Source organism: Mesocricetus auratus, unplaced genomic scaffold (assembly GCF_017639785.1).
Source record: "Mesocricetus auratus isolate SY011 unplaced genomic scaffold, BCM_Maur_2.0 Super-Scaffold_15014, whole genome shotgun sequence".
Lineage (NCBI taxonomy): Eukaryota > Metazoa > Chordata > Mammalia > Rodentia > Cricetidae > Mesocricetus > Mesocricetus auratus.
Window position 1 is genome coordinate 41,173,855 of NW_024429186.1, and position 8,876 is coordinate 41,182,730.

The window sequence follows — 8,876 nt, forward strand, 5'->3', positions numbered from 1 at the left end:
TCAGTCTCTGTCTCTTCCCAATCTATTAGAAAGGCTCTTTCCATGGTGGCTATTCCATTGTAGTTATTGCTGAGAGTGTTCAGCTTTCAGATCAACTCATCTGTTTCCTTTGTAGGACTAACAGGAAACTGATCTGAGACAATGTCATAGGGTGACCATATTCTTAGCTGTGGTAAGAAACAGGCCACCTTGAAGACGGCAGTTCTTTAAAGAAAGACTCGGACAGTTCTTTATTTTCTCTTTAGGGTGGATTTGTTTTCTGTTAATGTTATGCCAATTTGCCTCTGATCGTCAAGCCTGAAGTATAGATTGTTGAGAGATCAAGGCAGGCTGGCTGGCAGAGGCAAACTGTTTCTTTGTCTCTGCCTGTCTTCTCTTTCAAGAGCTGGCCTCTCCTCCATTCTCTCGGAGTGAGGTTGGTTTGAACATATTCTCTCCCTTCAAAGGTCCATAAAGACTTGGGGAATGTGGCCCTTACAGTGTTAATCATCTTGAGATGAGATCATCCCATTTTCAGATTGGCTTAACTGTAAGAATAGGTGTCTCTGCAAGAGAGGAGACAGACACACAGAACAGAAGGTGGTACAGAGTTATTGAGCCCCTGAGTCAAACGAGGCTTGCCAGGAACTATCAGACACTGGAAGTAGGACTGGACTGGATCCCCCACCCAGGCTTCAGAGGGAGCCCTCTCTGCTGGCACTCTGGGTTTGGGTTTGTATCCCCCAGATCTGTAACAGGTAGATTATAGTTTGGAAGCTCAGGAAGAAGCATGTGGCTGAGATGTAGGGTGTCACTGCAGGGTTTGGTATGCTGGACGCTCAGAGGTCCCTTCAAGAGAAAAACTGGGATTAGAGGAAGCCATGCAGAGCTGGTGTCATGGGCCCAGGATGGCTATTTCAAGGTCTTTGAAACCAAAGGAAGCTAAGGCAGGCCAGGGGCTGGAAGCTGCCTTAGTTTATTTGACCTGAAAGTGTGACTGCACATGTCCTTCCTGATATGCCAGCCCAAGCTGTGTCTGAGAAAAGCTGCCACCTGCTGGGACAAGATTAATTTGTGCTTAGATGGTTTTGAGAGACTGTGACCACAGTCATTGCCAATGGGGGGGACAACTAGTGTTGGGGCATATACCTCCTGTCTGGAGTCATCTGAGCTCTGTGACTCAGAAATGCCCATTAGCGTCAGCTGTATGCAGAGGCCCCAATACCCCAGCCAGAGAGGTGGGAGCTTGAGTTTCCTGTTTCATGGAATGGGAGGCAGGGGTCTGGCAGATGGGACCACCCACTTCCTGGTCTGCCATAGGAGGATGCCTGCAGTTCAAACTGCAATTCAAGAGATTTCTGCTCTTATGCCAAGCCTGCTGCCCAGAGCAGGTGCCCTGGCCACGGTCGCTTTGGCCTTTATATAAGCACTTAGATTAAGAAACGCTGATCTATACGCTGTAAAAAATTATTGATTTATTTAAAATATGTTTTAAATTAAAAAAAGAATGACAGCACTCTCCCCTTTCCCTTTCCTCCGTCCAGCCCCTCCTAGGTACCCTTCCCCCAGTCTCAAGTTGATAGCCCCTTTTGCTTTTTGAGTTACTGGCGCCCACACATTGCACACAAATATACAAATACAAGTGGGTGAGTCTACTTTGTGGGTGCTATGTATATGGTCTCAGGGCTGACCACTCTGCTCTGGACAACCAAAAGGGGGCTCATCCTTGGGAGAGGTTAGTTCTCCTTCTCCCAGAAGTCATTAGCTGTCTGAAGTCCTTTGTCTAGCGGTGGAACTCTGAAAATCTAAGTCTTCCACGTTAGCACGTCCATTGATATTGCCGTTGTTCTGGTCTTGGCTTATGCAGCCGTTTCTAGGAGAGACTGGTTCACAGCGGACTTCCTGGTGTTCTGGCTCTTACAATCTTTCCGCCCTTTCTTCCACTATGTTCCCTGAGCCACAGATGCAGAAGCCGTGACATAGATGTGTCCGTTGGGGCTGGGCTCCTCAGGATCCGTCCCGTTGCGGTTTCCTCTGCTTGTCTCCCCTTCTGTGGAGACAGGCTTCTTAGATGAGGCGTGGCAGCTGCCCTCACCCAGGAAAGGCTGAGTGCTGGAAATGCACATCTGATGCTGTAGCAGTCCCTTTTAGCCTGGAGTTGCCATCACTTTGTTCGATGGAAGCTGGGAACTCTCAGGGAATCTGGTTTTTCTACAGATGCCATCAGGCCTTCCGGAAGGTCCAGCTGACCTGTGCTCTACCCAGATTCAAACTGGCAGCTGTTGTCTCTAGTGAGGCAGAGCAACTACTAACACAGAGAAAACCAGGCTCATGGCTCCCACTTTGTGCTTCTAATTTATTTGGCGCATGCTTATTAGGGTTACAAAAGCCCCACATGTGAAGAACCTTCTGGCCCTTGGGGAAAGGGGTCATTTCCATTCTGGGAGGTAGGAATCACATCACCGTGCCACAGTGGGACTTCTTCCAGGAGTGTGAATTTCAGGGGCAGGTGCCTTGGGACTCTTAGGACTGACTAATGTCACCCTAAGTCAGTTTTGCTCAGCTAATGGAGGCCAGTTTAGTTCCCCCTCCTTGTTTTTCCGTAAGTGTGACCAAGTAAGCTTCTCTTGTTTGTAACTGTGTCATTCTGTAGAAGTTAACATGGAAAACAAAACTTTGTGGAGCTCTGGCAGGAAAGGTTAGTATCTGGAGGGAAGAAGGGACTGTCTGTGGGCTGGAATAGGGGTCTACTCATACTTCCCAATCAGAGGAGGTGGGAGACTGCGGTGTGGAATGGTGTGATCACTTACTCACTGACATACAGGAGCAGAAGGCTGGAGCCTGAAGCCACAGGAGATCAACCTGACATAGTTTGAAGTTCACATGCGATGGGTTTATTATTGCTTGAAAATGCACTAATAGTTTACTGTTGAAAACAGCTTCCAAATGTTCATTTGTGCCATAGTAAACACTGATAAATAGAAATCTCCTGGGGGCCCCAATAATTGTTAACAGAATAAAGGAGCCACAGAACAAGGCTTACGTTTATGAGTGTGATTGATCTGGTTCTCAGTGACTTCGTGTGATCATTTCAAACTCACTGGATGATATGTTTATAGGGCAGAGAATGATGGAGACACAGCTTTAATGTCTCTCTTTGTGATGATTTTATTAGCATATATTAATTGTACACATGATGGGTTTCATTATGACATTTTTATGTGTGTATGTAATGAATCATTCTTATCCTCTCTTGTCCCCTCCCACTTATGCTGATCCCCCTCCTCTTTCCAATTGGTCCCCTTCTGCCTTTGTGTCTTTTTTTGTTTGTTTGTTTTGGTTTTGGAACACCCAAATTGTTTTATTAGGCTTGCTTCCAGGAGCATGGGTGAGCGGGTCAAATACCACTTGTGGTAGTTTGAATATAATTGTCCCCCATAAGCTCATAGAGAGTGGCACTATTAGGAGATGTGGCTTTGTTGGAATGGGTATGGCCTTGTTGGAGGAAGTGTGTCACTGTGGGGTTGGGCTTTGAGGTTTCCTATGCTCAGGATACTGCCCATGTGTCTGTTGACTTCCTGTTGCCTGCAAGATGTAACACTCGCAGCTCCAGCACTATGTCTGCCTGTATGCTGCCATGCTCCCTGTTATGATGATAATGGGCCGTAGCTCTGAAACTGTAAGCAAGTCACCCCTTAAATTAACTGTTTTCTTTATAAGAGTTACTGTGAGTCGGGCCGTGGTGGTGCCAGTCTTTAATTCCTGTACTTGGGAGGCAGACAGATTTCTGTGTGTTCAAGGTCAGCCTGATCTACAGAGTGAGTTCAAGGACAACCAGAGCTACACAGAGAAAACCTGTCTCGAAAAACCAAAACGAAAGCAAAAAACAAAAAACCAAAACCAAAACCAAAAAAGTAACCTTGGTCATGGTGTCTCTTCATAGCAATTAAAACCCTAAGACAACGCTCTTGATAGTTTCTTCTCTTTTTGTTAAATGGATGATGTTGCCAAGCTTCTGGGCTTTTCCTGATATTAGACATGTGGGAAATGCACAGCACGGTTTCACTCAACTCTTGGTACTTTTGGTTATTTATCTTGTTGGTGGATAGATATCTTTGATGTGTTCATTCAGTGAAGCCCTCTCTTAGCTTTGATAGCTCCTACCTATGTGCTGGATAAATTTTAAATCAGCATACCAAGTAAGGGTTTCATTATAGTGTTTCCACACACTGATCTGCTGAAGCCCCTCCCCCTGCTCCCCTCCCCTGCTGGTCTCCCTCCTTCCCATTTTCGTACCCACCTCCTACCCTCTTGTCCTTTAAGACCTCTTCCCCCTCCTTATGGTCTCCTTTGTAGTTTCATGGCCACTGCCCACCTACTCACATCCATATTTATACATAAAAATTAAATCTGGGATCTGTATAAGAGAGAAAACATTCCAGCATTCGGGAGGCAGAGGCAGGCAGATCTCTGTGAGTTTAAGGCCGGGCTGGACCGACAGCCTCCAAAACAATACAGAGAAACCCTGTCTCGTAAAAACCAAAAAAAAAAAAAAACCCAAAAAAACAAAAGAGAGAAAACATTCAGTATTTATGTTTTCAAGTCTTGGTTACTTCGCTTAAAATCATAATTTCCTGTTCCACCCATTTTCCTGAAAATGTTGTGATTTCCTTTTCTTTGAGGCTGAGTAGAATTCCGTTGTATGGATGGACTGCATTTTTTTCTCTTTTGTGTGTATTAATGAAGAGGTGTGCCTGTTCAGGTATGTAGTGCATGTGTGTGCACGAGAGACCAGGGGTCAACCTCAGGTGTTGTTTATCAGGAGTCAGGCCCAGAACCGGGACTACAAGGTAGCCCAGCCCTGGTTCTGAGTGTGGGTGTGGTAGCTGGGATGGTTTCTGTCCATTCTCTTTTCCCTTCTTCTCCAAGTCTACCCTCCCCCTGTCCCTTTCTGCTTTCATGTCCCATGTGACCTTTCCCTACCCCACTTCCTGAACACCCATTGCTCCTTTTGGTCTTCCATCTATTTTCATAGCCTGCATTCACCTCACATCCCTTTATTTGCAAATATGCATATGTACATACATACATACACACACACATACATACATACATACAAGCAAGCAAGTTAGGATCCACATATGAGAGAAAATGTGATTTTTATATTTCTGAGCCTGACTGAATATTTTCCAGATCCTTCCATTTGGAGTATTCTTCTTAATGCTTCTTAAGTCCAAAGCACAGACACGAGTAGCAACTGTTGCTGCTGTTTTGAAATGAACACATGATGAAGCTTGCTGTGGAATATCTCTAGCAGCTAGAATGACAGCTCGTAGTGATACTGGCTGTCCTAAAGTCATCCTGGAACCTCAGTGACGTTAAGTGACGAGTTCCTTAAAGGCAGAGATTACAGAAGTCTTCAGTGCCTTCAGAATCCATACTCACAACCTTATTTCCCCTCTACTTGACAAACAATCCCAGACCTCCATCACCACCTCTTCTCCTTTCTGCTCCCTTTAGACCTACCTAGAACCCCTCTGAGCACACTCTGGCTTTGAGACCCGGGATTTGGGCACAGTCTGTGCACTGTTGGAACTGGAAACCAGATAACACCATTTGTGTTTGTCTTGGCTACCAGGGAGAGGAGCCCGGAGAAATAAAGCCATGTGTGTTCTGTCTTGGTCAAAAGCCATGGTTCCGAATAATAGAAATCTGAGTAGTTGGTGAGTTGGCCAGATAGCAGAGTGTGATGGATGCTCCACTGAGTAAACAGACCTGTCTCTTTGTTGTGATTTCTTCACACTGATGCCTTAAAAAAATAAAGCTTTGTATTTAGAAAATTTAAATCCTCTGCCTTACCCCTTTGGGGTGTGTGTGTGTGTATGGGTGTATGATGTGCGAATGTGTATGTGGTGTGTGTGTGATGTATGTGTGTCTGGTGTGTGAATGTGTGATGTGTGTGTGTGGTGTGTGTGTGAGTGTATGGTGTGTGAATGTGTGTGTGGGTGTCTGGTGTGTGAATGTGTGTGTGGGTGTCTGGTGTGTGAATGTGTGTGTGGGTGTCTGGTGTGTGAATGTGTGGTGTGTGGTGTGTGTGTGAATGTGTGTTGTGTGTGTTGTGTGGTATGTATGTATGTGTGTGGTGTGTGTGTGAATGTATTTGTGGTGTTTGTGGGTGTGGGTGTATGATGTGTGTATGTGTATGTGGTGTGTAGTGTGTGTGTGTGTGGTGTGTGGGAGTGTATGGTGTGTGAATGTATATGTGGTATGTGTGTGTCTGTTATGTGAATGTTTGGTGTGTGTGTGTGTGTGCGCATGTGTGTATACCGTATGCATGGGGAGGTCAGAGGACAATCTCAGGTGTTGAGCTTTCCTGTCTACCCTGTTTGAGACAGAGTCTCTAGTTTGTCACTGTGTCCACATGGCTAGCTGGCCTTCGAGCTTCTCCCATCTCTACTGGAGCGGTGGAACTGTAGACACATGTTTCCATGTCCATCTTTGTGGGGGTTCTGGTCTCTGAATTCAGGCCCCCACATTTTAATGGCAAGCACTTTATCCACTCAGCCATCTCCTAAGCTTTAAAAGGCTTTGTGTTTTAATGATGTCTAGTTGACAACTTCCGGGCATGAACTGATAGAGTAATTGCTTAAAGGAAACTGCAGACATGACCTTCACATGTGGGTGTGCGGGGATGGGGACACAGCTTGCCTACTGTGTATAGCACCATGGCTTTGATCAGCAGTAGTGATTAATTACTCTGGTGTATTGGGGGAAGGGCTGTTAATCCCAGAACTCAGGAGACAGAGGCAGAAGCACCAGAAGTTGAAGGACATTCATTTTCAGTTATGTCATGAGCCCAGGCTACATGAAATGAAAATAAAGCCATATAGTATGCTTAGGGAAAACAGCCCCATATCTAGTCATGGGAGATGTGAGCTGGAGACTTCTGAGAGCCTGTGAGAGAGAAGCCTAGGGATGGACTTGGGAGCAACTTTTGTCAGGCGTACTTCTCGCTATTATGTTATTCTAAATTCTGGATAAAAAAGTTTTATTGGCCTAAATACCAGCTGAGCATATATATATATAACACTGGGTTTGAGGGGCCCTCTCTTAGTTTTCTTCCTCTTAGTTCCCAATGTTTGCATATTTCACCAGCATTAACACCAAATGATGCAGACTGTGATATAGAAGCCACCTACAAGCAAGCAAGATGATCAGTCTGATGGTGACTTTCAGTGTGACTTTCTTCATTTACAAACAGATATGATAATCATCCTCATCTCATAATACTGTTCCCAGGAGGAATTTGTGCAAAGCATTCAACATAGAACTTGGTACTGAGTAGGACCTACGAACATGAACTGCAAACAATTTGGGTGTTGGGTTATTGGTTGAAGAGAAGAGTGGGTTTTATTTACATCAGCCTCTTCTGAATTCGACAGGCTCACGAAGCAACCCTAAGTAATCACATTTCTGAACCGTCTAACAAATACAAAAATAGTTCTGTCTTAGTGAGCTCAACAGTGGCCTTGTGTAATCAACACCTGCCATCAACTGACTGTGCTCTGTTGCTCTCCTCATGTCAGACAGCATGGTCCTGCCTCAACAGAAAGCAGTGGCTTGTGTGATAAAGACATCATAAGTAATATGATAGCTGGCAACGGGATAATTTCATGCTTTGATGAGTTGGGGACAACTGTCCTTATCACACTGGCTTTCATTTACAAGTTGGTCTCCTCCTGCGTGCAGGATGGCTACTGTAACTCCAGGCATCATACTCTCAGATTGCTGAATCAAGAAAGAAGAGCTTCTTTTGTACAGGTCACTTTATTATCAAGGAATTATTTTCTAGAAGCCTTCCAGGTAGTTTCCTGTCTCCAGTTCCCTACAATGAAGACCAAGAATAAATGTTTACAATCTTAAAGTATGGGAAAGGGAATCAATGAGAAATCTAAAGAGCAAATAATAATAGTGGTGAATTTTGTGTGATGATGACCTGGTCTTATAGTGCGGAATATAAAGCTCTGTCTCTCTGTCTCTCTCTGTCTCTCTCTGTGTGTGTGTGTATGTGTATACTAACTTCTGTAGGTGAAGATGAATTTATTATCTGTTTTATTTATATATAATATCAACATCTATGATACTGCTTGCTGGAGATTCAAAGATAAAGTGGGCATGTCTCTTGCTGCCAAGATGATGTGGTCCACCAGCCCTTTCTCTTTTCTTCTCCTTCATCTGTCTCTTTAGGCAGCTACCTTATTTCCACTCTAATGTTATTGCCAGTAGTGTTCTCTAACTTTGACCGTTTGTCTGGCCTGCAGGCCTTCTCATCCTAGCTGTTCACCTCTCTGTCTTGTCTTCTGCTGCTGGCCTGGGTCACTGATTGCATGGAAATCGATCAGGCACATGCAAATGGTGTCCTGCAAAAGTGGGTTCGGCCTCACTTAATGTAGTCTGGCTAGCAACTCACTCAGCTCAGACCCTCTGCCTCCACTCCCCTCAGTGACCCTCACTCACTCTCTATGCTCCCCTCCCTTGTCCCACCAGGTCCTTTCTATCTATCTTGCTTTCCCTTCTTGGAAGAAAGCATTAATCATGAGACACATCCTCTCAAACTTCTTGTCGGCCCTTCACTGGCAAAGTCAGCTTCTCTTTATTGGACACTTGGATACTATGCCATTGACCTTCAGTAGGAAGCAGCTAAGGCATAGCCTAAGGGCTTCCTCTCCTCTTGTGACAGATAACTTGGAAAGTACTATCCATTGCATCCTATGCTTGATGAGGGACAATAAGGGAGGGGACATCTCTCAGGACTCAGAAGCAGGAGTAGCTGTAATTCTCTTGAGTGACTCAGTTTCTCTTATATGAAATATATTTGTTTCTATTATCTATACCTG